The following is a 24,730-nucleotide window of genomic DNA, read 5'->3' on the forward strand; positions in this document are numbered from 1 at the left end:
GTTTGTGGGCGTGAGAGTGGGCGTGGCAAAAAGTTTTTTGGCAAATAGATAGAAGTTTACAAGACCAATAAAAAAATAAAAAAAATTAAAAGGATTTTTCAAAAGTGTGGGCCGGGCAGCATTGGGCGGTTTGTGGGCGTTAGAGTGGGCGTGGCAACATAAATCGACAAACTTGCGTCTATATCTCTGGAGTCTGTATGCCTAATCTCAACTTTAAAGCTTTATAGTTCCTGAGATCTCGACGTTCATACGGACAGACAAACGGACAGACAGACGGACAGACGGACGGACGGACAGACAAACGGACAGACGGACATGGCCAGATCGACTCGGCTATTGATCCTGATCAAGAACATATATACTTTATATGGTCGGAAACGCTTCCTTCTGCCTGTTACATACTTTTCAACGAATCTAGTATACCCTTTTACTCTACAAGTAACGCGTATAAAAATTGTTAGCGTCTGCCAAATGTCGCTGCAGCGATCTATTAGGTCATGGGCTGGCTGTCTCTGACGTCTATTTCAATTTATTTGTGCACAATTATAACGCTTAAAGCATTTAAGCAGTTTTACAATAAAGCGTCTGCCAAAAAGGCGCTGCCCCCATCTATTAAGTCATCGGCTAGCTGTCTCTGACGTCACACTACATGCTACTCCTTGAAATCCTACATTCCGGAGGAAGAGTGGGCGTGGCAAAAAGTTATTTTTCAAATCGAGAGAAATTTACAAGATTAACAAAAATGTGAAAAAATATCCACATTTTCAAAAGTGTGGGCGTGGCAGCTTTGGGCGGTTTGTGGTCATCAGAGTGGGCGTGGCAAAAAGTTTTATTGCAAATCGATAGAAATTTAAAAGACCAATATGAAGTTTTTAATTAGTTTATTAAAAAATATTAACCGAACTTTGGTGGCAAGAATAATTAATTTTTACTTTCGCAACGACGTGAACGAAAAAGAAATGCGTGTGCTCGGGGTGAATTCAATTTTCGACATGATCTTCTATTTTTCAAATATGTTCTTAGGCCTAGCTTAACAGAAGTTGGCGAAGTCGGGGCGAATTCGCAAAGAGCGAGAGAGAGCTTTATTATGCTTCCGCCTTCGCCCTAAACTAAACACTAGACTTCAAGTTTTTTCCTTCATCATATGCCAACAATAAACAACAAACAATAAAAAATGACCGACAATATGGGTTCAGCCAACACCGGCCCCGTTGAACGCCTCCGCGGCTTCAACAAATCGGCAGCGGCGCCAGCTTGTGGATCGCCCTCCGGAAGATGGCTCCATTACTCCTCCTAAGGTCGACGACCCTGACCTTGCCGTCCTCTCCTGCGTGCGTCGCGACGATCCTTCCCAGGAGCCACTGTTGAGGCAGCAGGTTGTCCTCTGCCACGACGACGAGTTGGCTCTCCTCGACGTTGGCCTTCCCCTCGTGCCACTTGCCCCGAACCTGAAGGCCCAGGACATATTCCCGGGACCATCGCTGCCAGAACGTTTGCGTGACTGACGAGACAAGCCGCCATTGCCACAAGCAACTCAGACTCGCCTGGTCCGGGGTCCGGAGTGCTGGTGCTGCGATGAGCGACCCGCCCGTCAGCAGGTGCCCGGGAGTTAGCGCCTCTCCGTCGCTTGGGTCCTGGCTGAGCGCTCCGAGGGGCCGCGAGTTCATTGCGGCCTCGATCCCGACGAGGACTGTTGCCAGCTCTTCGGCGTTGAAGAGCTGCCCACCGCTCGTAGGAGTAGGTTCTTTGCAGTTTTCACACCTGCCTCCCATAGTCCGCCCATGTGCGGAACCCGAGGGGGTGTGAACGCAAATTCGCATTCGCTTTTTGATGCGAACTCTCGAATTGCGTCCGCCCGCTCCTTGATCCGATCGCGAAGAGCCAGGAAGTGGCGACTCGCTCCGACGAAGTTCGTCGCGTTGTCCTCGAATTTTTAATGTCGTATAGACAGGGCCACAAAAATCAACGCCACATATCGCAAATGGGCGGAGAGCACGGAGGCTATCTGCGGGTAGATTTCCCATAATTTGTGTCATCAGTCGAGGCTTGCATTTGAAGCAGCGAACACATGATCGAACTTTCTGACTACAGAGGTTCTGAGCGTTTACGGTCCAAATACGCTGTCGTAGGATGCTCACAAGTACTCGAGGGCCGACATGAAAATTGAAATGGTGAAAATGCCGGACGTAGCTCTGCACAAACTGCGAGCGTTTCGTCAACAGCAAGGGAAACTTGGCATTATATGATATAGGAGCGTTAGCTAGTCGCCCCCGAACTCGCAACAACGAAAAGTTGCACCAAGCTCCTGTATCCTCATGGATGAATGGGTTCAATCGCTGAAGACTTGCGCCGACCTTGGAGCCTTTACGAACCTTTTCAATTTCTATTGATACTCGTGCTTTTGTACTATTTCGATAATCTTCTGAAACGCTTAATTATATTCAGTCGGTGACAGAGTTTCTTCAAAAACTTAACTCTTGTCTTTGCATTTTCTTATAAAGCGGAACATATAAGCAGTTTGAGGTGTGACGAGAATCCCTCGATGACATCCAGCAAATCGGAAGTTTGCACAGCAGCAGTCAGTCCGACCGCAGTCTTCCTAGCTTCCTGACGCAAGACTTTTCATCCGGCTCGAAATGCGCATTTTTGGGCCATTTTTCTTCTTCGTCCTTCAGAAATGGTGGGCCAGTGAACCAGATCGACTGCCCTATCTCATCGACGTCACAACCTCTCGAAACGATATCTGCTGGGTTCTGCCATGTAGCTTCTCCTGACCATTCTTGAATCTCCGCTACCCTGTTCAAAACGAATGTCGACAACGAAGATGGATGACATCGAATCCCGTGAAGAGTAACTTCAGAGTCCGACCAGTATACAATTCGTTCGATAGGGACTTTTAATAAGGGTTTGACTCTATGGCAGAGATCTGCGAGAAGGTGAGCGGCACATAACTCAAGCCTTGGGAGCGTTTTGGTCTTGAGCGGCGCTACTTTTGACTTTGAAGTCAACAACGATAATTTAAAACCTTCGGCAGTTTTGCTACAAATAGAGACGCAAGCTCCATAAGCTCTCATGGAGGCGTAGAGGAGCTATATCGGTGACAATGGGTCGGTATGCACGAACCGAGAAATCGATATCTCATCCAGTTGAGACAGAATGCTTTTTAGCATATCCCAAGCTGTTTCCAAATGCATCGGAAGTGACTCATCCCAATCTAACTTATTAAGCCAGAGTTCCTGCAATAGGATCTTTCCTTTAATCACAATGGGACTTAACAAGCCGAGGGGGTCAAACAGCTTCGATGTCACCGATAGTATGTTCCGTTTTGTCGCTCGGAGACCCATGACAGAAGTGCTGGTCCACTACCATATGTGACGGTGTTGAGCTTGTATAATCTCAAGGATTCAGAGGGGTCCCTCCTCCACACTATGAGTTGAAACTTCCTATCCGCTTCATTAACCATTACTTGGCGATAGATCTTTTTTACATCGGCAGTCAGGGCATACCTGTGCAGCCGGAAGCGGAGTAGAGTGGAGTACAACTCTTCTTGAATTGTCGGCCCCACCATCAGGATGTCGTTTAAGGCCACCTGAGACGATGTTTTGCAGGACGCATCGAAAACGACGCGCAACTTTGTTGACGTACTCTGGGGCCTTAACACGCATTGATGGGGAATGACATAGTGGAGTGGAAGGGATTTCGAAGGAGTTGCCTAATCCATTTGGATCAGATTTAACGGCAGCCTAACTTCAAACCGACGTGATGGCAATACCTGAGTAGTCTTCCTATAATGGTCTTCACATAACTTGTGCTCAGGCGACAGAATTTTTTTATTGGATTTGGCATTTCCTCCAGCCACCAAAATTTCTGTAGTGTTCTGTCAATCGATACTAAAGGTTCTTCACTACAACTGAAACTATTCACAACTTGTTTCGGGACTGCAGACTTGTATCTGCCCGAAACAAACCAACCAAGAAGGGTCTTTCGTAGAGTTGGATAGTCAGAACCTTGTCTAATTTGACCAACAGCTAGCAATTCGAAAAATGATTCTGCTCCTATCAACATATCAATTTTTTGTGACTTGTATAAATATGGGTCTGCTAATGGTAGGTTCTTCGGGATCTTCCAATCACTGACGTTCACCGACTGATCAGGATGGTAATCGGAGATCGATTTTAAGATCCAGAAATTGAACGAGGACTCACTACCAAAATCACCCTGCCCAAGGACGTGGCATGGATAACATGTGACGTGGAAGGCTGATCATGGTTAAAAGGAGGAGACATGGTCTATGGCGGAGGTGGCAACGCTAAACTGTTCTCAGGCACTGTATATCTGTGAAGCAGAATATGGTGTGAGCGGTCACAAGCTCGACACTTTTTGCCTTTGCATTTCGAAACAGTATGGCCTTTTCGCAGACAATTAATACATAAGGAGGCAGACTTAACAAACTCGAGAGAGACGAGACGCCCAAACGCGCTACAATTCTGTAGCAAATGATCTGCTGCATTGCAATAGCTACAAGTTTGCTGAGGCTTGCTGTTGGAGGAGGAACACGAGAATGAGCTACGATTATGTGGCTTGCTCGACACACTTTTATCTTGCTTCGACTTTGTCGATACTTCAGCTGATAAATGCTGATATGGCGATTTAACATTTTTTCAAAATCGGCCCAAAGCGGCAAAGTCTCATAATCGAGCTGTTCCTTCCATTTTTGTTTGGTCACTGGGTCGACTCTATTCAATACCAAATATATCAAATTTGAATTCAAAATTTTTGTATCATCTCCTATCGATAACAGAGAACCATAAATCAACGAAACAGTATCGATAAGGTTTCTCAAGAAGGAAGCGGCCTGAAGCGATATTTTAGGAAGACTAAACAATGTTGATATATTATTCATAAAGATGAGGCGTTCGTTATCGTAAACCTTTTTTAAACTGGCTAGTGCCTTTTCGTAATTGCTCTCGGTTCCTAAAGCTTACTTGTTCCTAAAGCTTAACCAGAGAGACATGAAATTAAATGATTACATTTTTCGATAACTGGAATGCTGGCGTCTTTATGTACCAAAGTTTCGAAAAGGCTGATAAAATTTTTGAACTCCGAATAATCTCCACTGAATTTTGGCAATTCGGAAGTCACTGGGACATTTTTTTTGCCTTGGTCACTATACAAAGTTCTTCCAACTCGTCGCCAAATTCATCGCCACAATCTATGTCTTCTATCTGTTCTTGTAATTGATTTGCCTTATTAATTGAAGCATTTAAGTTTTCTAGTCGCCATTTCAATTCTTCTTCTTATATTGGAATCGATCCCTTTTCTAATCGCTCATTTAATCGGCGTATTGTTCTGACCCGACTTTGGTGCTTGCTTTTCAGCTCTTCCAGAATCGATTTATTTTTGGTTTCTAGGCTCATTTTAAATTAAATATTTAAATGAATTAAATTTAATTAATTAAATATTATTTCCAAATTAAATAAATAAATGGCCGAAACAAATTATCTCAAATCAGACCGACAATATAATTTAATAACCTTTGAATTAATAATTAGAAATTTATTAAACCAAAATAATAGGTTATTTTTAATTTAATAAATTATTCATTTATTATTCGAAATGTATATTAAATATTTTTTCTGATGAGAACAACCAAAACAATTTATTTAAATTGAAATTCAAGTCACGCAGTATCAATTAATAGTGGGTGCGAAATGACGCCTAAATACCCGCAGAATACAGGGTAGCGCGTCACTTGGCGGTCCGCTAATCTAAGCGCGCCAACGAAAAGGGCCAAACAACAACAACGCAGGTAGCGAAGCGAAAACGAAAAGTTCACCGCTGCAGCTGCTAGTATATAAGGCTCTCTGTGTATTAGTGCGCAAGCGAATTCGCAAAGAGCGAGAGAGATCTTTATTATGCTCCCGCCTTCGCCCTAAACTAACTTACACTAGACTTCCAGTTTTTTCCTTCATCATATGCCTACAATAATCAACAAACAATAAACAATGACCGACAATATGGTTTCAGCCAACACAATACAAAAATTAAAAAATATTAAAACATTTTTCAATAGTGTGGGCGTTAGAGTGGGCTTGGCAACATCAATCGACAAACTTGCGCTGCGTCTATGTCCCTGGAGTCTGTATGCTTAATCAACTAGCTTTTGTAGCTCTTGAGATCTCGACGTTCATACGGACAGACAGACGGACGGACGGACAGACGGACGGACATGGGCAGATCGACTCGGCTATTGATCCTGATCAAGAATATATATACTTTATATGGTCGGAAACGCTTCCTTCTGCCTGTTACATACTTTTCAACGAATCTAGTATACCCTTTTACTCTACGAGTAACGGGTATAATAAAATAACAAGTAAACCGGTGCATGGCCGTTAATGTGAACATCAGCAAAAACAAGCAACAGCAAGTGCTCGCTCCAAGTAACCTGAGAGCCGAATAACAGCCAAAGCGTGCTACAAAAGAAAAGAAACCCAACGCATTCATACTTTTATATATATGCATACTCCACTTAGTGTATTTTTTCTTATTTTGTGTTTGTGTATATCTTAATATTTTTCGGTTACAATTAATTGGTGCACGAAAATATATGTATGTATAAGTCAATATATAGCAACACCCAGGATCCAACGCGTCGGTCTCATCGCTCCGGAGCCTTCAGAGCGAGGTTTGTAGTCGTGAATACCCAAGAATTTTTTTTGACGTGCGCATGATGATTGGTGATGAATTCGATACTTCTCGCTGAAAACAATTATAGCCAACTCATCATAATTTTTGTATGCTAGCTTTTTAATTCTTTTTTATATTACATGGCACTAGCCAACGATCTATTACTAAATAAAATTATGCTATTATATTACAATTATTATAAAATTATAACAAAATGAGCAGGTAAACATTTCCAGAAGGGGTGCTGACGCGAGAAGTGGAGTAGGTCAAAAACGATGACATAACGTTTGACGGACAACCTTGACAAAAGGGGATCGTATTACGCGGCCCGGGACGATCCATCAGGCATGCGGATGAATGAAGGGGAGGGAACGTGGCAACCACGATATTCCTAACGCCTTAGTTGACTCTGAATACGAGATAGGTATCGACTTAACTGTGCTCTCAGATGCAGTGACCTCCGGTGAGTTTGAAAACCACTTTGTCTATTCAAAACCTGCTGTTTGAAGAACCTGAGACACTTCAGACTTAATTGTCTTTAGCTCCTCCACGCATGCAGCACCAGTTAACATGTCATCGAATTACAAATCGGATCCAATTACGTCGGCAGCTCTAGGGAATGAAAATTTAGCCGATTCACTTAACCTCTTTAAACACCGAATAGCCAGAAATGGGGCTGGTCCACTACCATATGTGACGGTGTTGAGCTTGTATAATCTCAAGGATTCAGAGGGGTCCCTCCTCCACACTATGAGTTGAAACTTCCTATCCGCTTCATTAACTATTACTTGGCGATAGATCTTTTTTACATCGGCAGTCAGGGCATACCTGTGCAGCCGGAAGCGGAGTAGAGTGGAGTACAAATCTTCTTGAATTGTCGGCCCCACCATCAGGATGTCGTTTAAGGCCACCTGAGACGATGTTTTGCAGGACGCATCGAAAACGACGCGCAACTTTGTTGACGTACTCTGGGGCCTTAACCCGCATTGATGGGGAATGACATAGTGGAGTGGAAGGGATTTTGTTATCTGTAGGCGACATATGACCTAGGGAGATATTCTTCTATGAATTCCAAGTACAAGGTCTTCATGTTAGGAACTCGAGACAACCTTCGCTCAAGCGAAAAAAACTGCCGTTTTGCAACCTCGAAGGAGTTGCCTAATCCATTTGGATCAGATTTAACGCCAGCCTAACTTCAAACCGACGTGATGGCAATACCTGAGTAGTCTTCCTATAATGGTCTTCACATAACTTGTGCTCAGGCGACAGAATTTTTTTATTGGATTTGGCATTTCCTCCAGCCACCAAAATTTCTGTAGTGTTCTGTCAATCGATACTAAAGGTTCTTCACTACAACTGAAACTATTCACAACTTGTTTCGGGACTGCAGACTTGTATCTGCCCGAAACAAACCAACCAAGAAGGGTCTTTCGTAGAGTTGGATAGTCAGAACCTTGTCTAATTTGACCAACAGCTAGCTATTCGAAAAATGATTCTGCTCCTATCAACATATCAATTTTTTGTGACTTGTATAAATATGGGTCTGCTAATGGTAGGTTCTTCGGGATCTTCCAATCACTGACGTTCACCGACTGATCAGGATGGTAATCGGAGATCGATTTTAAGATCCAGAAATTGAACGAGGACTCACTACCAAAATCACCCTGCCCAAGGACGTGGCATGGATAACATGTGACGTGGAAGGCTGATCATGGTTAAAAGGAGGAGACATGGTCTATGGCGGAGGTGGCAACGCTAAACTGTTCTCAGGCACTGTATATCTGTGAAGCAGAATATGGTGTGAGCGGTCACAAGCTCGACACTTTTTGCCTTTGCATTTCGAAACAGTATGGCCTTTTCGCAGACAATTAATACATAAGGAGGCAGACTTAACAAACTCGAGAGAGACGAGACGCCCAAACGCGCTACAATTCTGTAGCAAATGATCTGCTGCATTGCAATAGCTACAAGTTTGCTGAGGCTTGCTGTTGGACGAGGAACACGAGAATGAGCTACGATTATGTGGCTTGCTCGACACACTTTTATCTTGCTTCGACTTTGTCGATACTTCAGCTGATAAATGCTGATATGGCGATTTAACATTTTTTCAAAATCGGCCCAAAGCGGCAAAGTCTCATAATCGAGCTGTTCCTTCCATTTTTGTTTGGTCACTGGGTCGACTCTATTCAATACCAAATATATCAAATTTGAATTCAAAATTTTTGTATCATCTCCTATCGATAACAGAGAACCATAAATCAACGAAACAGTATCGATAAGGTTTCTCAAGGAGGAAGCGGCCTGTTGCGATATTTTAGGAAGACTAAACAATGTTGATATATTATTCATAAAGATGAGGCGTTCGTTATCGTAAACCTTTTTTAAACTGGCTAGTGCCTTTTCGTAATTGCTCTCGGTTCCTAAAGCTTACTTGTTCCTAAAGCTTAACCAGAGAGACATGAAATTAAATGATTACATTTTTCGATAACTGGAATGCTGGCGTCTTTATGTACCAAAGTTTCGAAAAGGCTGATAAAATTTTTGAACTCCGAATAATCTCCACTGTATTTTGGCAATGCCAAATTCGGAAGTCACGCACGAGTTGGAGCTACAGGAGCTGGACCTGGAGCTTCGCTGACGCTTGATACCTTCAAGGCAGACAACAGGAACATTATTTTTGCCTTGGTCACTATACAAAGTTCTTCCAACTCGTCGCCAAATTCATCGCCACAATCTATGTCTTCTATCTGTTCTTGTAATTGATTTGCCTTATTAATTGAAGCATTTAAGTTTTCTAGTCGCCATTTCAATTCTTCTTCTTATATTGGAATCGATCCCTTTTCTAATCGCTCATTTAATCGGCGTATTGTTCTGACCCGACTTTGGTGCTTGCTTTTCAGCTCTTCCAGAATCGATTTATTTTTGGTTTCTAGGCTCATTTTAAATTAAATATTTAAATGAATTAAATTTAATTAATTAAATATTATTTCCAAATTAAATAAATAAATGGCCGAAACAAATTATCTCAAATCAGACCGACAATATAATTTAATAACCTTTGAATTAATAATTAGAAATTTATTAAACCAAAATAATAGGTTATTTTTAATTTAATAAATTATTCATTTATTATTCGAAATGTATATTAAATATTTTTTCTGATGAGAACAACGAAAACAATTTATTTAAATTGAAATTCAAGTCACGCAGTATCAATTAATAGTGGGTGCGAAATGACGCCTAAAAGGGTATACCCGCAGAATACAGGGTAGCGCGTCACTTGGCGGTGCGCTAATCTAAGCGCGCCAACGAAAAGGGCCAAACAACAACAACGCAGGTAGCGAAGCGAAAACGAAAAGTTCACCGCTGCAGCTGCTAGTATATAAGGCTGTCTGTGTATTAGTGCGCAAGCGAATTCGCAAAGAGCGAGAGAGAGCTTTATTATGCTCCCGCCTTCGCCCTAAATTAACTTACACTAGACTTCCAGTTTTTTCCTTCATCATATGCCAACAATAATCAACAAACAATAAACAATGACCGACAATATGGTTTCAGCCAACACAATACAAAAATTAAAAAATATTAAAACATTTTTCAATAGTGTGGGCGGTTTGTGGGCGTTAGAGTGGGCTTGGCAACATCAATCGACAAACTTGCGCTGCGTCTATGTCCCTGGAGTCTGTATGCTTAATCTCAACTAGCTTTTGTAGTTCTTGAGATCTCGACGTTCATACGGACAGACAGACGGACGGACGGACAGACGGACGGACGGACAGACGGTCGGACAGACGGACATGGGCAGATCGACTCGGCTATTGATCCTGATCAAGAATATATATACTTTATATGGTCGGAAACGCTTCCTTCTGCATGTTACATACTTTTCAACGAATCTAGTATACCCTTTTACTGTACGAGTAACGGGTATAATAAAAGAACAAGTAAACCGGTGCATGGCCGTTAATGTGAACATCAGCAAAAACAAGCAACAGCAAGTGCTCGCTCCAAGTAACCTGAGAGCCGAATAACAGCCAAAGCGTGCTACAAAAGAAAAGAAACCCAACGCATTCATACTTTTATATATATGCATACTCCACTTAGTGTATTTTTTCTTATTTTGTGTTTGTGTATATCTTAATATTTTTCGGTTACAATTAATTGGTGCACGAAAATATATGTATGTATAAGTCAATATATAGCAACACCCAGGATCCAACGCGTCGGTCTCATCGCTCCGGAGCCTTCAGAGCGACGTTTGTAGTCGTGAATACCCAAGAATTTTTTTTTGACGTGCGCATGATGATTGGTGATGAATTCGATACTTCTCGCTAAAAACAATTATAGCCAACTCATCATAATTTTTGTATGCTAGCTTTTTAATTCTTTTTTATATTACATGGCACTAGCCAACGATCTATTACTAAATAAAATTATGCTATTATATTACAATTATTATAAAATTATAACAAAATGAGCAGGTAAACATTTCCAGAAGGGGTGCTGACGCGAGAAGTGGAGTAGGTCAAAAACGATGACATAACGTTTGACGGACAACCTTGACAAAAGGGGATCGTATTACGCGGCCCGGGACGATCCATCAGGCATGCGGATGAATGAAGGGGAGGGAACGTGGCAACCACGATATTCCTAACGCCTTAGTTGACTCTGAATACGAGATAGGTATCGACTTAACTGTGCTCTCAGATGCAGTGACCTCCGGTGAGTTTGAAAACCACTTTGTCTATTCAAAACCTGCTGTTTGAAGAACCTGAGACACTTCAGACTTAATTGTCTTTAGCTCCTCCACGCATGCAGCACCAGTTAACATGTCATCGAATTACAAATCGGATCCAATTACGTCGGCAGCTCTAGGGAATGAAAATTTAGCCGATTCACTTAACCTCTTTAAACACCGAATAGCCAGAAATGGGGCTGGTCCACTACCATATGTGACGGTGTTGAGCTTGTATAATCTCAAGGATTCAGAGGGGTCCCTCCTCCACACTATGAGTTGAAACTTCCTATCCGCTTCATTAACTATTACTTGGCGATAGATCTTTTTTACATCGGCAGTCAGGGCATACCTGTGCAGCCGGAAGCGGAGTAGAGTGGAGTACAAATCTTCTTGAATTGTCGGCCCCACCATCAGGATGTCGTTTAAGGCCACCTGAGACGATGTTTTGCAGGACGCATCGAAAACGACGCGCAACTTTGTTGACGTACTCTGGGGCCTTAACACGCATTGATGGGGAATGACATAGTGGAGTGGAAGGGATTTTGTTATCTGTAGGCGACATATGACCTAGGGAGATATTCTTCTATGAATTCCAAGTACAAGGTCTTCATGTTAGGAACTCGAGACAACCTTCGCTCAAGCGAAAAAAACTGCCGTTTTGCAACCTCGAAGGAGTTGCCTAATCCATTTGGATCAGATTTAACGCCAGCCTAACTTCAAACCGACGTGATGGCAATACCTGAGTAGTCTTCCTATAATGGTCTTCACATAACTTGTGCTCAGGCGACAGAATTTTTTTATTGGATTTGGCATTTCCTCCAGCCACCAAAATTTCTGTAGTGTTCTGTCAATCGATACTAAAGGTTCTTCACTACAACTGAAACTATTCACAACTTGTTTCGGGACTGCAGACTTGTATCTGCCCGAAACAAACCAACCAAGAAGGGTCTTTCGTAGAGTTGGATAGTCAGAACCTTGTCTAATTTGACCAACAGCTAGCTATTCGAAAAATGATTCTGCTCCTATCAACATATCAATTTTTTGTGACTTGTATAAATATGGGTCTGCTAATGGTAGGTTCTTCGGGATCTTCCAATCACTGACGTTCACCGACTGATCAGGATGGTAATCGGAGATCGATTTTAAGATCCAGAAATCGAACGAGGACTCACTACCATTTATTCGCGACTTCACCACTGTGTGTACCTTTTTCTTGACTTGAGAATTGGACTCGCCAATACCAAGTAAGTTGATACACGACTCCTCTCTCCGAATCTGTAAGTGGTTCGCCAGTTCTTCTGTTATAAAATTCGTTTGAGACCCAGAGTCCAGCAGAGGTCGGGCTAAAACGTATTTTCCGCTTTTCGTACGGACGCTTACAATTGACGTAGCCAAAATCACCCTGCCCAAGGACGTGGCATGGATAACATGTGAAAGGTTGATCATGGTTAAAAGGAGGAGACATGGTCTATGGCGGAGGTGGCAACGCTAAACTGTTCTCAGGCACTGTATATCTGTGAAGCAGAATATGGTGTGAGCGGTCACAAGCTCGACACTTTTTGCCTTTGCATTTCGAAACAGTATGGCCTTTTCGCAGACAATTAATACATAAGGAGGCAGACTTAACAAACTCGAGAGAGACGAGACGCCCAAACGCGCTACAATTCTGTAGCAAATGATCTGCTGCATTGCAATAGCTACAAGTTTGCTGAGGCTTGCTGTTGGACGAGGAACACGAGAATGAGCTACGATTATGTGGCTTGCTCGACACACTTTTATCTTGCTTCGACTTTGTCGATACTTCAGCTGATAAATGCTGATATCGGCGATTTAACATTTTTTCAAAATCGGCCCAAAGCGGCAAAGTCTCATAATCGAGCTGTTCCTTCCATTTTTGTTTGGTCACTGGGTCGACTCTATTCAATACCAAATATATCAAATTTGAATTCAAAATTTTTGTATCATCTCCTATCGATAACAGAGAACCATAAATCAACGAAACAGTATCGATAAGGTTTCTCAAGGAGGAAGCGGCCTGTTGCGATATTTTAGGAAGACTAAACAATGTTGATATATTATTCATAAAGATGAGGCGTTCGTTATCGTAAACCTTTTTTAAACTGGCTAGTGCCTTTTCGTAATTGCTCTCGGTTCCTAAAGCTTACTTGTTCCTAAAGCTTAACCAGAGAGACATGAAATTAAATGATTACATTTTTCGATAACTGGAATGCTGGCGTCTTTATGTACCAAAGTTTCGAAAAGGCTGATAAAATTTTTGAACTCCGAATAATCTCCACTGTATTTTGGCAATGCCAAATTCGGAAGTCACGCACGAGTTGGAGCTACAGGAGCTGGACCCGGAGCTTCGCTGACGCTTGATACCTTCAAGGCAGACAACAGGAACATTATTTTTGCCTTGGTCACTATACAAAGTTCTTCCAACTCGTCGCCAAATTCATCGCCACAATCTATGTCTTCTATCTGTTCTTGTAATTGATTTGCCTTATTAATTGAAGCATTTAAGTTTTCTAGTCGCCATTTCAATTCTTCTTCTTATATTGGAATCGATCCCTTTTCTAATCGCTCATTTAATCGGCGTATTGTTCTGACCCGACTTTGGTGCTTGCTTTTCAGCTCTTCCAGAATCGATTTATTTTTGGTTTCTAGGCTCATTTTAAATTAAATATTTAAATGAATTAAATTTAATTAATTAAATATTATTTCCAAATTAAATAAATAAATGGCCGAAACAAATTATCTCAAATCAGACCGACAATATAATTTAATAACCTTTGAATTAATAATTAGAAATTTATTAAACCAAAATAATAGGTTATTTTTAATTTAATAAATTATTCATTTATTATTCGAAATGTATATTAAATATTTTTTCTGATGAGAACAACGAAAACAATTTATTTAAATTGAAATTCAAGTCACGCAGTATCAATTAATAGTGGGTGCGAAATGACGCCTAAAAGGGTATACCCGCAGAATACAGGGTAGCGCGTCACTTGGCGGTGCGCTAATCTAAGCGCGCCAACGAAAAGGGCCAAACAACAACAACGCAGGTAGCGAAGCGAAAACGAAAAGTTCACCGCTGCAGCTGCTAGTATATAAGGCTGTCTGTGTATTAGTGCGCAAGCGAATTCGCAAAGAGCGAGAGAGAGCTTTATTATGCTCCCGCCTTCGCCCTAAATTAACTTACACTAGACTTCCAGTTTTTTCCTTCATCATATGCCAACAATAATCAACAAACAATAAACAATGACCGACAATATGGTTTCAGCCAACACAATACAAAAATTAAAAAATATTAAAACATTTTTCAATAGTGTGGGCGGTTTGTGGGCGTTAGAGTGGGCTTGGCAACATCAATCGACAAACTTGCGCTGCGTCTATGTCCCTGGAGTCTGTATGCTTAATCTCAACTAGCTTTTGTAGTTCTTGAGATCTCGACGTTCATACGGACAGACAGACGGACGGACGGACAGACGGACGGACGGACAGACGGTCGGACAGACGGACATGGGCAGATCGACTCGGCTATTGATCCTGATCAAGAATATATATACTTTATATGGTCGGAAACGCTTCCTTCTGCATGTTACATACTTTTCAACGAATCTAGTATACCCTTTTACTGTACGAGTAACGGGTATAATAAAAGAACAAGTAAACCGGTGCATGGCCGTTTATGTGAACATCAGCAAAAACAAGCAACAGCAAGTGCTCGCTCCAAGTAACCTGAGAGCCGAATAACAGCCAAAGCGTGCTACAAAAGAAAAGAAACCCAACGCATTCATACTTTTATATATATGCATACTCCACTTAGTGTATTTTTTCTTATTTTGTGTTTGTGTATATCTTAATATTTTTCGGTTACAATTAATTGGTGCACGAAAATATATGTATGTATAAGTCAATATATAGCAACACCCAGGATCCAACGCGTCGGTCTCATCGCTCCGGAGCCTTCAGAGCGACGTTTGTAGTCGTGAATACCCAAGAATTTTTTTTTGACGTGCGCATGATGATTGGTGATGAATTCGATACTTCTCGCTAAAAACAATTATAGCCAACTCATCATAATTTTTGTATGCTAGCTTTTTAATTCTTTTTTATATTACATGGCACTAGCCAACGATCTATTACTAAATAAAATTATGCTATTATATTACAATTATTATAAAATTATAACAAAATGAGCAGGTAAACATTTCCAGAAGGGGTGCTGACGCGAGAAGTGGAGTAGGTCAAAAACGATGACATAACGTTTGACGGACAACCTTGACAAAAGGGGATCGTATTACGCGGCCCGGGACGATCCATCAGGCATGCGGATGAATGAAGGGGAGGGAACGTGGCAACCACGATATTCCTAACGCCTTAGTTGACTCTGAATACGAGATAGGTATCGACTTAACTGTGCTCTCAGATGCAGTGACCTCCGGTGAGTTTGAAAACCACTTTGCCTATTCAAAACCTGCTGTTTGAAGAACCTGAGACACTTCAGACTTAATTGTCTTTAGCTCCTCCACGCATGCAGCACCAGTTAACATGTCATCGAATTACAAATCGGATCCAATTACGTCGGCAGCTCTAGGGAATGAAAATTTAGCCGATTCACTCAACCTCTTTAAACACCGAATAGCCAGAAATGGGGCTGGTCCACTACCATATGTGACGGTGTTGAGCTTGTATAATCTCAAGGATTCAGAGGGGTCCCTCCTCCACACTATGAGTTGAAACTTCCTAACCGCTTCATTAACTATTACTTGGCGATAGATCTTTTTTACATCGGCAGTCAGGGCATACCTGTGCAGCCGGAAGCGGAGTAGAGTGGAGTACAATTCTTCTTGAATTGTCGGCCCCACCATCAGGATGTCGTTTAAGGCCACCTGAGACGATGTTTTGCAGGACGCATCGAAAACGACGCGCAACTTTGTTGACGTACTCTGGGGCCTTAACACGCATTGATGGGGAATGACATAGTGGAGTGGAAGGGATTTTGTTATCTGTAGGCGACATATGACCTAGGGAGATATTCTTCTATGAATTCCAAGTACAAGGTCTTCATGTTAGGAACTCGAGACAACCTTCGCTCAAGCGAAAAAAAACTGCCGTTTTGCAACCTCGAAGGAGTTGCCTAATCCATTTGGATCAGATTTAACGCCAGCCTAACTTCAAACCGACGTGATGGCAATACCTGAGTAGTCTTCCTATAATGGTCTTCACATAACTTGTGCTCAGGCGACAGAATTTTTTTATTGGATTTGGCATTTCCTCCAGCCACCAAAATTTCTGTAGTGTTCTGTCAATCGATACTAAAGGTTCTTCACTACAACTGAAACTATTCACAACTTGTTTCGGGACTGCAGACTTGTATCTGCCCGAAACAAACCAACCAAGAAGGGTCTTTCGTAGAGTTGGATAGTCAGAACCTTGTCTAATTTGACCAACAGCTAGCAATTCGAAAAATGATTCTGCTCCTATCAACATATCAATTTTTTGTGACTTGTATAAATATGGGTCTGCTAATGGTAGGTTCTTCGGGATCTTCCAATCACTGACGTTCACCGACTGATCAGGATATTAATCGGAGATCGATTTTAAGATCCAGAAATCGAACGAGGACTCACTACCATTTATTCGCGACTTCACCACTGTGTGTACCTTTTTCTTGACTTGAGAATTGGACTCGCCAATACCAAGTAAGTTGATACACGACTCCTCTCTCCGAGTCTGTAAGTGGTTCGCCAGTTCTTCTGTTATAAAATTCGTTTGAGACCCAGAGTCCAGCAGAGGTCGGGCTAAAACGTATTTTCCGCTTTTCGTACGGACGCTTACAATTGACGTAGCCAAAATCACCCTGCCCAAGGACGTGGCATGGATAACATGTGACGTGGAAGGCTGATCATAGTTAAAAGGAGGAGACATGGTCTATGGCGGAGGTGGCAACGCTAAACTGTTCTCAGGCACTGTATATCTGTGAAGCAGAATATGGTGTGAGCGGTCACAAGCTCGACACTTTTTGCCTTTGCATTTCGAAACAGTATGGCCTTTTCGCAGACAATTAATACATAAGGAGGCAGACTTAACAAACTCGAGAGAGACGAGACGCCCAAACGCGCTACAATTCTGTAGCAAATGATCTGCTGCATTGCAATAGCTACAAGTTTGCTGAGGCTTGCTGTTGGACGAGGAACACGAGAATGAGCTACGATTATGTTGCTTGCTCGACACACTTTTATCTTGCTTCGACTTTGTCGATACTTCAGCTGATAAATGCTGATATCGGCGATTTAACATTTTTTCAAAATCGGCCCAAAGCGGCAAAGTCTCATAATCGAGCTGTTCCTTCCATTTTTGTTTGGTCACTGGGTCGACTCTATTCAATACCAAATATATCAACATTGAATTCAAAATTTTTGTATCATCTCCTATCGATAACAGAGAACCATAAATCAACGAAACAGTATCGATAAGGTTTCTCAAGGAGGAAGCGGCCTGTTGCGATATTTTAGGAAGACTAAACAATGTTGATATATTATTCATAAAGATGAGGCGTTCGTTATCGTAAACCTTTTTTAAACTGGCTAGTGCCTTTTCGTAATTGCTCTCGGTTCCTAAAGCTTACTTGTTCCTAAAGCTTAACCAGAGAGACATGAAATTAAATGATTACATTTTTCGATAACTGGAATGCTGGCGTCTTTATGTACCAAAGTTTCGAAAAGGCTGATAAAATTTTTGAACTCCGAATAATCTCCACTGAATTTTGGCAATGCCAAATTCGGAAGTCACGCACGAGTTGGAGCTACAGGAGCTGGTCCCGGAGCTTCGCTGACGCTTGATACCTTCAAGGCAGACAACAGGGACATTATTTTTGCCTTGGTCACTATACAAAGTTCTTCCAACTCGTCGTCAAATTCATCGCCACAATCTATGTCTTCTATCTGTTCTTGTAATTGATTTGCCTTATTAATTGAAGCATTTAAGTTTTCTAGTCGCCATTTCAATTCTTCTTCTTATATTGAAATCGATACCTTTTCTAATCGCTCATTTAATCGGCGTATTGTTCTGACCCGACTTTGGTGCTTGCTTTTCAGCTCTTCCAGAATCGATTTATTTTTGGTTTCTAGGCTCATTTTAAATTATAAATATTTAATTATAAATTAAATTTAATTAATTAAATATTATTTCCAAATTAAATAAATAAATGGCCGAAACAAATTATCTCAAATCAGACCGACAATATAATTTAATAACCTTTGAATTAATAATTAGAAATTTATTAAACCAAAATAATAGGTTATTTTTAATTTAATAAATTATTCATTTATTATTCGAAATGTATATTAAATATTTTTTCTGATGAGAACAACGAAAACAATTTATTTAAATTGAAATTCAAGTCACGCAGTATCAATTAATAGTGGGTGCGAAATGACGCCTAAAAGGGTATACCCGCAGAATACAGGGTAGCGCGTCACTTGGCGGTGCGCTAATCTAAGCGCGCCAACGAAAAGGGCCAAACAACAACAACGCAGGTAGCGAAGCGAAAACGAAAAGTTCACCGCTGCAGCTGCTAGTATATAAGGCTGTCTGTGTATTAGTGCGCAAGCGAATTCGCAAAGAGCGAGAGAGAGCTTTATTATGCTCCCGCCTTCGCCCTAAATTAACTTACACTAGACTTCCAGTTTTTTCCTTCATCATATGCCAACAATAATCAACAAACAATAAACAATGACCGACAATATGGTTTCAGCCAACACAATACAAAAATTAAAAAATATTAAAACATTTTTCAATAGTGTGGGCGGTTTGTGGGCGTTAGAGTGGGCTTGGCAACATCAATCGACAAACTTGCGCTGCGTCTATGTCCCTGGAGTCTGTATGCTTAATCTCAACTAGCTTTTGTAGTTCTTGAGATCTCGACGTTCATACGGACAGACAGACGGACGGACGGACAGACGGACGGACGGACAGACGGTCGGACAGACGGACATGGGCAGATCGACTCGGCTATTGATCCTGATCAAGAATATATATACTTTATATGGTCGGAAACGCTTCCTTCTGCATGTTACATACTTTTCAACGAATCTAGTATACCCTTTTACTGTACGAGTAACGGGTATAATAAAAGAACAAGTAAACCGGTGCATGGCCGTTAATGTGAACATCAGCAAAAACAAGCAACAGCAAGTGCTCGCTCCAAGTAACCTGAGAGCCGAATAACAGCCAAAGCGTGCTACAAAAGAAAAGAAACCCAACGCATTCATACTTTTATATATATGCATACTCCACTTAGTGTATTTTTTCTTATTTTGTGTTTGTGTATATCTTAATATTTTTCGGTTACAATTAATTGGTGCACGAAAATATATGTATGTATAAGTCAATATATAGCAACACCCAGGATCCAACGCGTCGAGATCTCATCTCTCCGGAGCCTTCAGAGCGATGTTTGTAGTCGTGAATACCCAAGAATTTTTTTTTGACGTGCGCATGATGATTGGTGATGAATTCGATACTCCTCGCTAAAAACAATTATAGCCAACTCATCATAATTTTTGTATGCTAGCTTTTTAATTCTTTTTTATAATACATGGCACTAGCCAAAGATCTATTACTCAATAATATTATGCTATTATATTACAATTATTATAAAATTATAACAAAATGAGCGGATAAACATTTCCAGAAAGGGTGCTGACGCGAGAAGTGGAGTAGGTCAAAAACGATGACATAACGTTTGACGGACAACCTTGACAAAAGGGGATCGTATTACGCGGCCCGCGACGATCCATCAGGCATGCGGATGCATGAAGGGGAGGGAACGTGGCCGAAACATTGCCCGATCGTTTTACGGGATGTTTTTAATTTATTGTACTTAATTGTCATCGGTACGTTATGATCGTTTTCTATATATGTGTTTCTTGGAGTGATATAATTTGTGGAGAGGGTTGTTAATAACTAATAATAGTGTGTTATAGTTTTTTTTGTATCCCTTCATATTATATTGCAATATTTTTAAAGACATTTGATTAATAGTGTTCGGTTTGCAAGCGTTTGGTTTTTGTTACTTGGCTGTTCGGACTTGTAATGTTTTTGATAGAGGGTTTATTCTTTTCAGCTTTGTTTCTGTTGATTAAATATATATAATTAAATAATCGCAATACTCATATGTAAAAAAATATAATTTTATTTTACTGAATGATTACACTATTTTTAGTTGAGAAGAACACCGACCGATTATAATTAGGTCTCAAACTGAACTCTGATAATTACTCTGATTTGATTGACGTTCAAGCCTCGGTTTCGAGCTTTTCTAATATGGACTTTAGACTTTAGGGTTCTGATCAAATGTGGAGAGAAAGCTTTGGAGTTGCTGGTTTTAATAGTCTTTGCATTTCTCTTGGATTCAAGTGCATTCGCTCTTGGATACAAGTGCTTTTAGATTCTTATAATTTTGTTTATTCAAATCTAATACTTCTGTTTTCGGGATTGCGAGTCCGAGCTTTGAACGTGGGAACGCAACGATGATGCAAGGGCTTAAGCATAGATTGTTTAAATTAGACAACGGATGTTTAGTCTACCAGTGGGTGACTTATCGGGTATCTGGTATCTGTTGGGTACATCCAGAGTTGTGTAGGGTGTGTGGGTGTGTTTGGGTGTACATGTTGTATGTGTATTAGTGTGTAGGCATGTGCTTAAGTCTTAGGGACTAATGGATATGTCACTCCCCCAATCATTGAATTTGGCCTGTCCTCAGGTCGTTAAATTTTGATATATCATAACATTGTTTTCTGGTTGAATATTTTCCTTGACATTAGTTTCAAGGTGCGGATGTTCTTCTTTTTGTTTACAGTATTTGACAATAATTTTCTTAGGTATATTTTTAAACTTATATGCTAAATACAGAGTCAAACTAATTATTATGATGACAAAAGTTGCAACGCATATAATTTGGAAAAGTTGTAGTGTTTTACATGCAATTTTATCATTTCTTTTGTTTCTAAATGATTTATAGGTTCTAAACGTGTAACATTGTTAGTGATATAAATCGTTTGTGTATAATCTGCTACATTATTAGAAATTAGGAATTCATCTATTTGCATGGTAGAATTTTTAATTTTAATGATGTTGTTTCCTGATATTAATATTTTATTGTTTGTACAATCTTGGTTAACAACTGTTTCAGGAATATTCCATGTTAAAAGTATGTCGAAACGCTAAAAGTTGTTCTATGATTGTGTAGCGAGTCCCTTAATAGCTTTTCCAATTGTTCTTCCGCTGCTTGTGTGTTTCTTCTTAACTTTTTTCTTAGAGAAGAACCACCACGCTAAACCAGGGCCACACTCGATCTTTTTGTATGTCAAAATCTCACAACCAAATACAAACCGTCCTATCGATTAGTATCGTAAGCAAGTTAACCATCGATAAGGCGCTCATTTTAAAATAACATTTCCTTCTCCGACACGGCCTTTCTGATAAATTACACGCCCTCGTGTATGAGCTACGTCCTGCCATAAATCAGAGATTCACACACTGCATTCTGACTTCAGTTCTAATTTTAATGTGACAATCAACTTAGTCTTAGTCTTAGTCATTAACATCGTTGTTTTCCTTTAACATAATCTTTAGTTTACATTAACCAACGTTATACTTCATCATTTGTTCTAATACTTCAAGTTCTAAACTATTTCGTTTTACATCTTTCTCCTTAAATCCTTCGTTAAAGATCTTTTTTTTTTTTTTTTAATTTTTCATATTTCAAATCAAAGTATTCCTTAACTTTTCATAATACAACTCAAATCATTCTTTTAATAATTCTTTAAATGTTTCTCTCCATAGTTCAACTAATTTGAATTCAATTCAATTCATTCGTATCATTTCTTACTTAATTTCTCTCTTCTTTTATCTCAACTTTTAATCATTCTCTTTTATTTTTTTATTTTATTTTTTATTTTCTTTCCAAACAATAACATCATTATAATACCACTCTAGGGTCAGGTACCGCCACGTAGCCATCGACAACTGTGTACTTCCATACACCTTCCGCCATTCTACTCTCTATTTCAACATCTCCATTCACTTTCTCTTTCATCAACTTCCATACCGTCTCTTTCAACGGCTTCACTACTGTCTCTTTCAACAGCTTCCACTGACGGGCTATCATCGATCTCCAGCTCGCTTGGCACCTGCCCATTTGGCAATCTTCTCAATCTTTCATGCGCATACTTATAACGTCTATTACCCTTCATACTCTTTAAGGTATATCTGTCATTATCCAATACTTCTGTAATCTCAAATGGACCTCTATATTTAGCATCTAATTTAGTCTGGTTTCTCTCACTATTATTAAGCAACACAAAATCTCCAAAACTAAATTTTACTACCTTAGCTCTGCCTTTATCAAACCTTTCCTTCTCACACTTTGCCGATCTTTCTATATTTTCTAAAGCTTGAGTTCTTATCTTGGTCAGATCTATTTCTGTTTCTGGATCATGAATTGGAACAAGACCTAAAGGACGAGCAACCTTTCCCATTAATAATTCTAACGGGCTCGCTTTGGTTATCTTATTAGCAGTACAATAAATAGCTAACTGCACGTCGCCCAATGCCTCTTGCCAAGATCTAGAACTTGTTTCAACAGCTGTCAATTAATTTTTTAAGGTACTCATAACCCTCTCAACCTGGCCATTACCTCGGCTTGCTCCTATTGCTATCAAATGTAGTTTTATGTTTTGGGAAGAGCAAAATTCAACAAACTTGGCACCTGTGAAACTTCTTCCCTGATCCGCCACAATACGAATAGGGTTTCCAAACAAAGAAATTGATGATTTCAACGCCATTACACAACTTTCTGCACTTAATGTGAAAGTGTGGTAAAGATAAACGTACTTGGTAAATGCATCGATCTGTACAATTACATATTCCTTACGATCGCTTTTACCACTAAGCTTGCCTGTTATGTCTATGTGGATAGTATGCCATGGAACGTTTATTTTGGGAATAGGATGTAATTCCATTTGTACTTTCCCAGAGGATGATTTGGAAACTCTGCACGTTATGCAATTTTCAACAAATCTTCGAACGTATTTGGCCATGCCCTCAAACCAATAGTAATCGTATACCTTGTCGAGTGTTTTCTCCCAGCCCAGATGCATTATGGATTCATGTACTTGGTTAATAACCGACCATCTAAATCCGCGAGGCACTACTGGCAAACACAGCGTCTTGCCATTTCTTTGTATCACTCTATACAAAACTCCACCTCTCAAATCATATGTCTTAGACAGCTCGAATGGTAATTCATCATCGTTCAACTTGGTAATGATTTCTACAATATCTTGATCTTTCTGTTGCTCTGCACGAATCCAATCCTCAGATACTTCAGTTAATTCGATTCGCTTCTCAACGATCTTTGCATATTCAGGGGAATTTTCCGGAGGAAGTGGATTTCTGGAAAAGAAATCAGCATGGGCCATACGCTTGCCTTCCCTATACTGTATATCAAAATCGAAGGACTGCAAATAAGCCCACCAGCGATAGACTCTAGGCAACAACTCAATCTTATTTCGTGATGATTTTAACGAATTACAGTCAGTGAATATTACAAACTTTCTGCCATGTAAGTAGTGCCGAAAATGCTTAACAGCATTAACCACGGCAGGTGTTTCCAACTCATATGAGGTATATTTGGATTCACATACACTTGTTGTCTTGCTATAATATTCCACTACATACGGTTTATTTTCAATTCTGTGTAAGAGTATAGCACCATATCGGATTGCACTGGCATCGGTATGCAATTCGATTGGATACTGCGGGTCAAAGATAATTAAGACAGGTTTATTTGTAAGAATGTGAATAATTTTTCTTCGAATTGCCTCGTGTTCTGTATTCCACTCAAACTTATTTTTCTCTGAGGTGAGAAAATATAAAGGCTTCATTAGCTGAGAAAATCCGGGAACAAACTGTCGAAAGCACGATGCTAGCCCAATAAACTGTCTCAATGTTGTTACAGACCTCGGAGGGGGCAAAGCATTCAGAGATTCTACCTTGCGATTATTTGGGCCAATCTCCCCTGCTCGTACTTCAAATCCTAAATATTGGACAGAAGTCCGTAAAAAGAAACATTTTTCAACATTAAATGAGAATCCAGCCTTTGATAAAATATTCAAAACAATTTTTAGTCTTTCAAGTGCCAATTCCTTGGTTGGAGCTACAATCATTATGTCGTCCATATACACAATGACATACGAATAGGCGAGATCACCCAAGGCCTTTATGACT

At 40.3% G+C, this 24,730-nt stretch overlaps 1 long non-coding RNA gene across 1 annotated transcript; it reads left to right on the forward strand.

The window, feature by feature from the left end:
* The first annotated feature begins 23,240 nt into the window (after positions 1-23,240).
* On the forward strand, positions 23,241-24,064 carry LOC122319501. Its single transcript, XR_006245109.1, has 2 exons — positions 23,241-23,764; positions 23,823-24,064. It is a non-coding gene; the product is annotated as an uncharacterized LOC122319501 (long non-coding RNA).
* Positions 24,065-24,730: the final 666 nt, after the last annotated feature.

Source organism: Drosophila yakuba, chromosome 2L (assembly GCF_016746365.2).
Source record: "Drosophila yakuba strain Tai18E2 chromosome 2L, Prin_Dyak_Tai18E2_2.1, whole genome shotgun sequence".
NCBI lineage: Eukaryota > Metazoa > Arthropoda > Insecta > Diptera > Drosophilidae > Drosophila > Drosophila yakuba.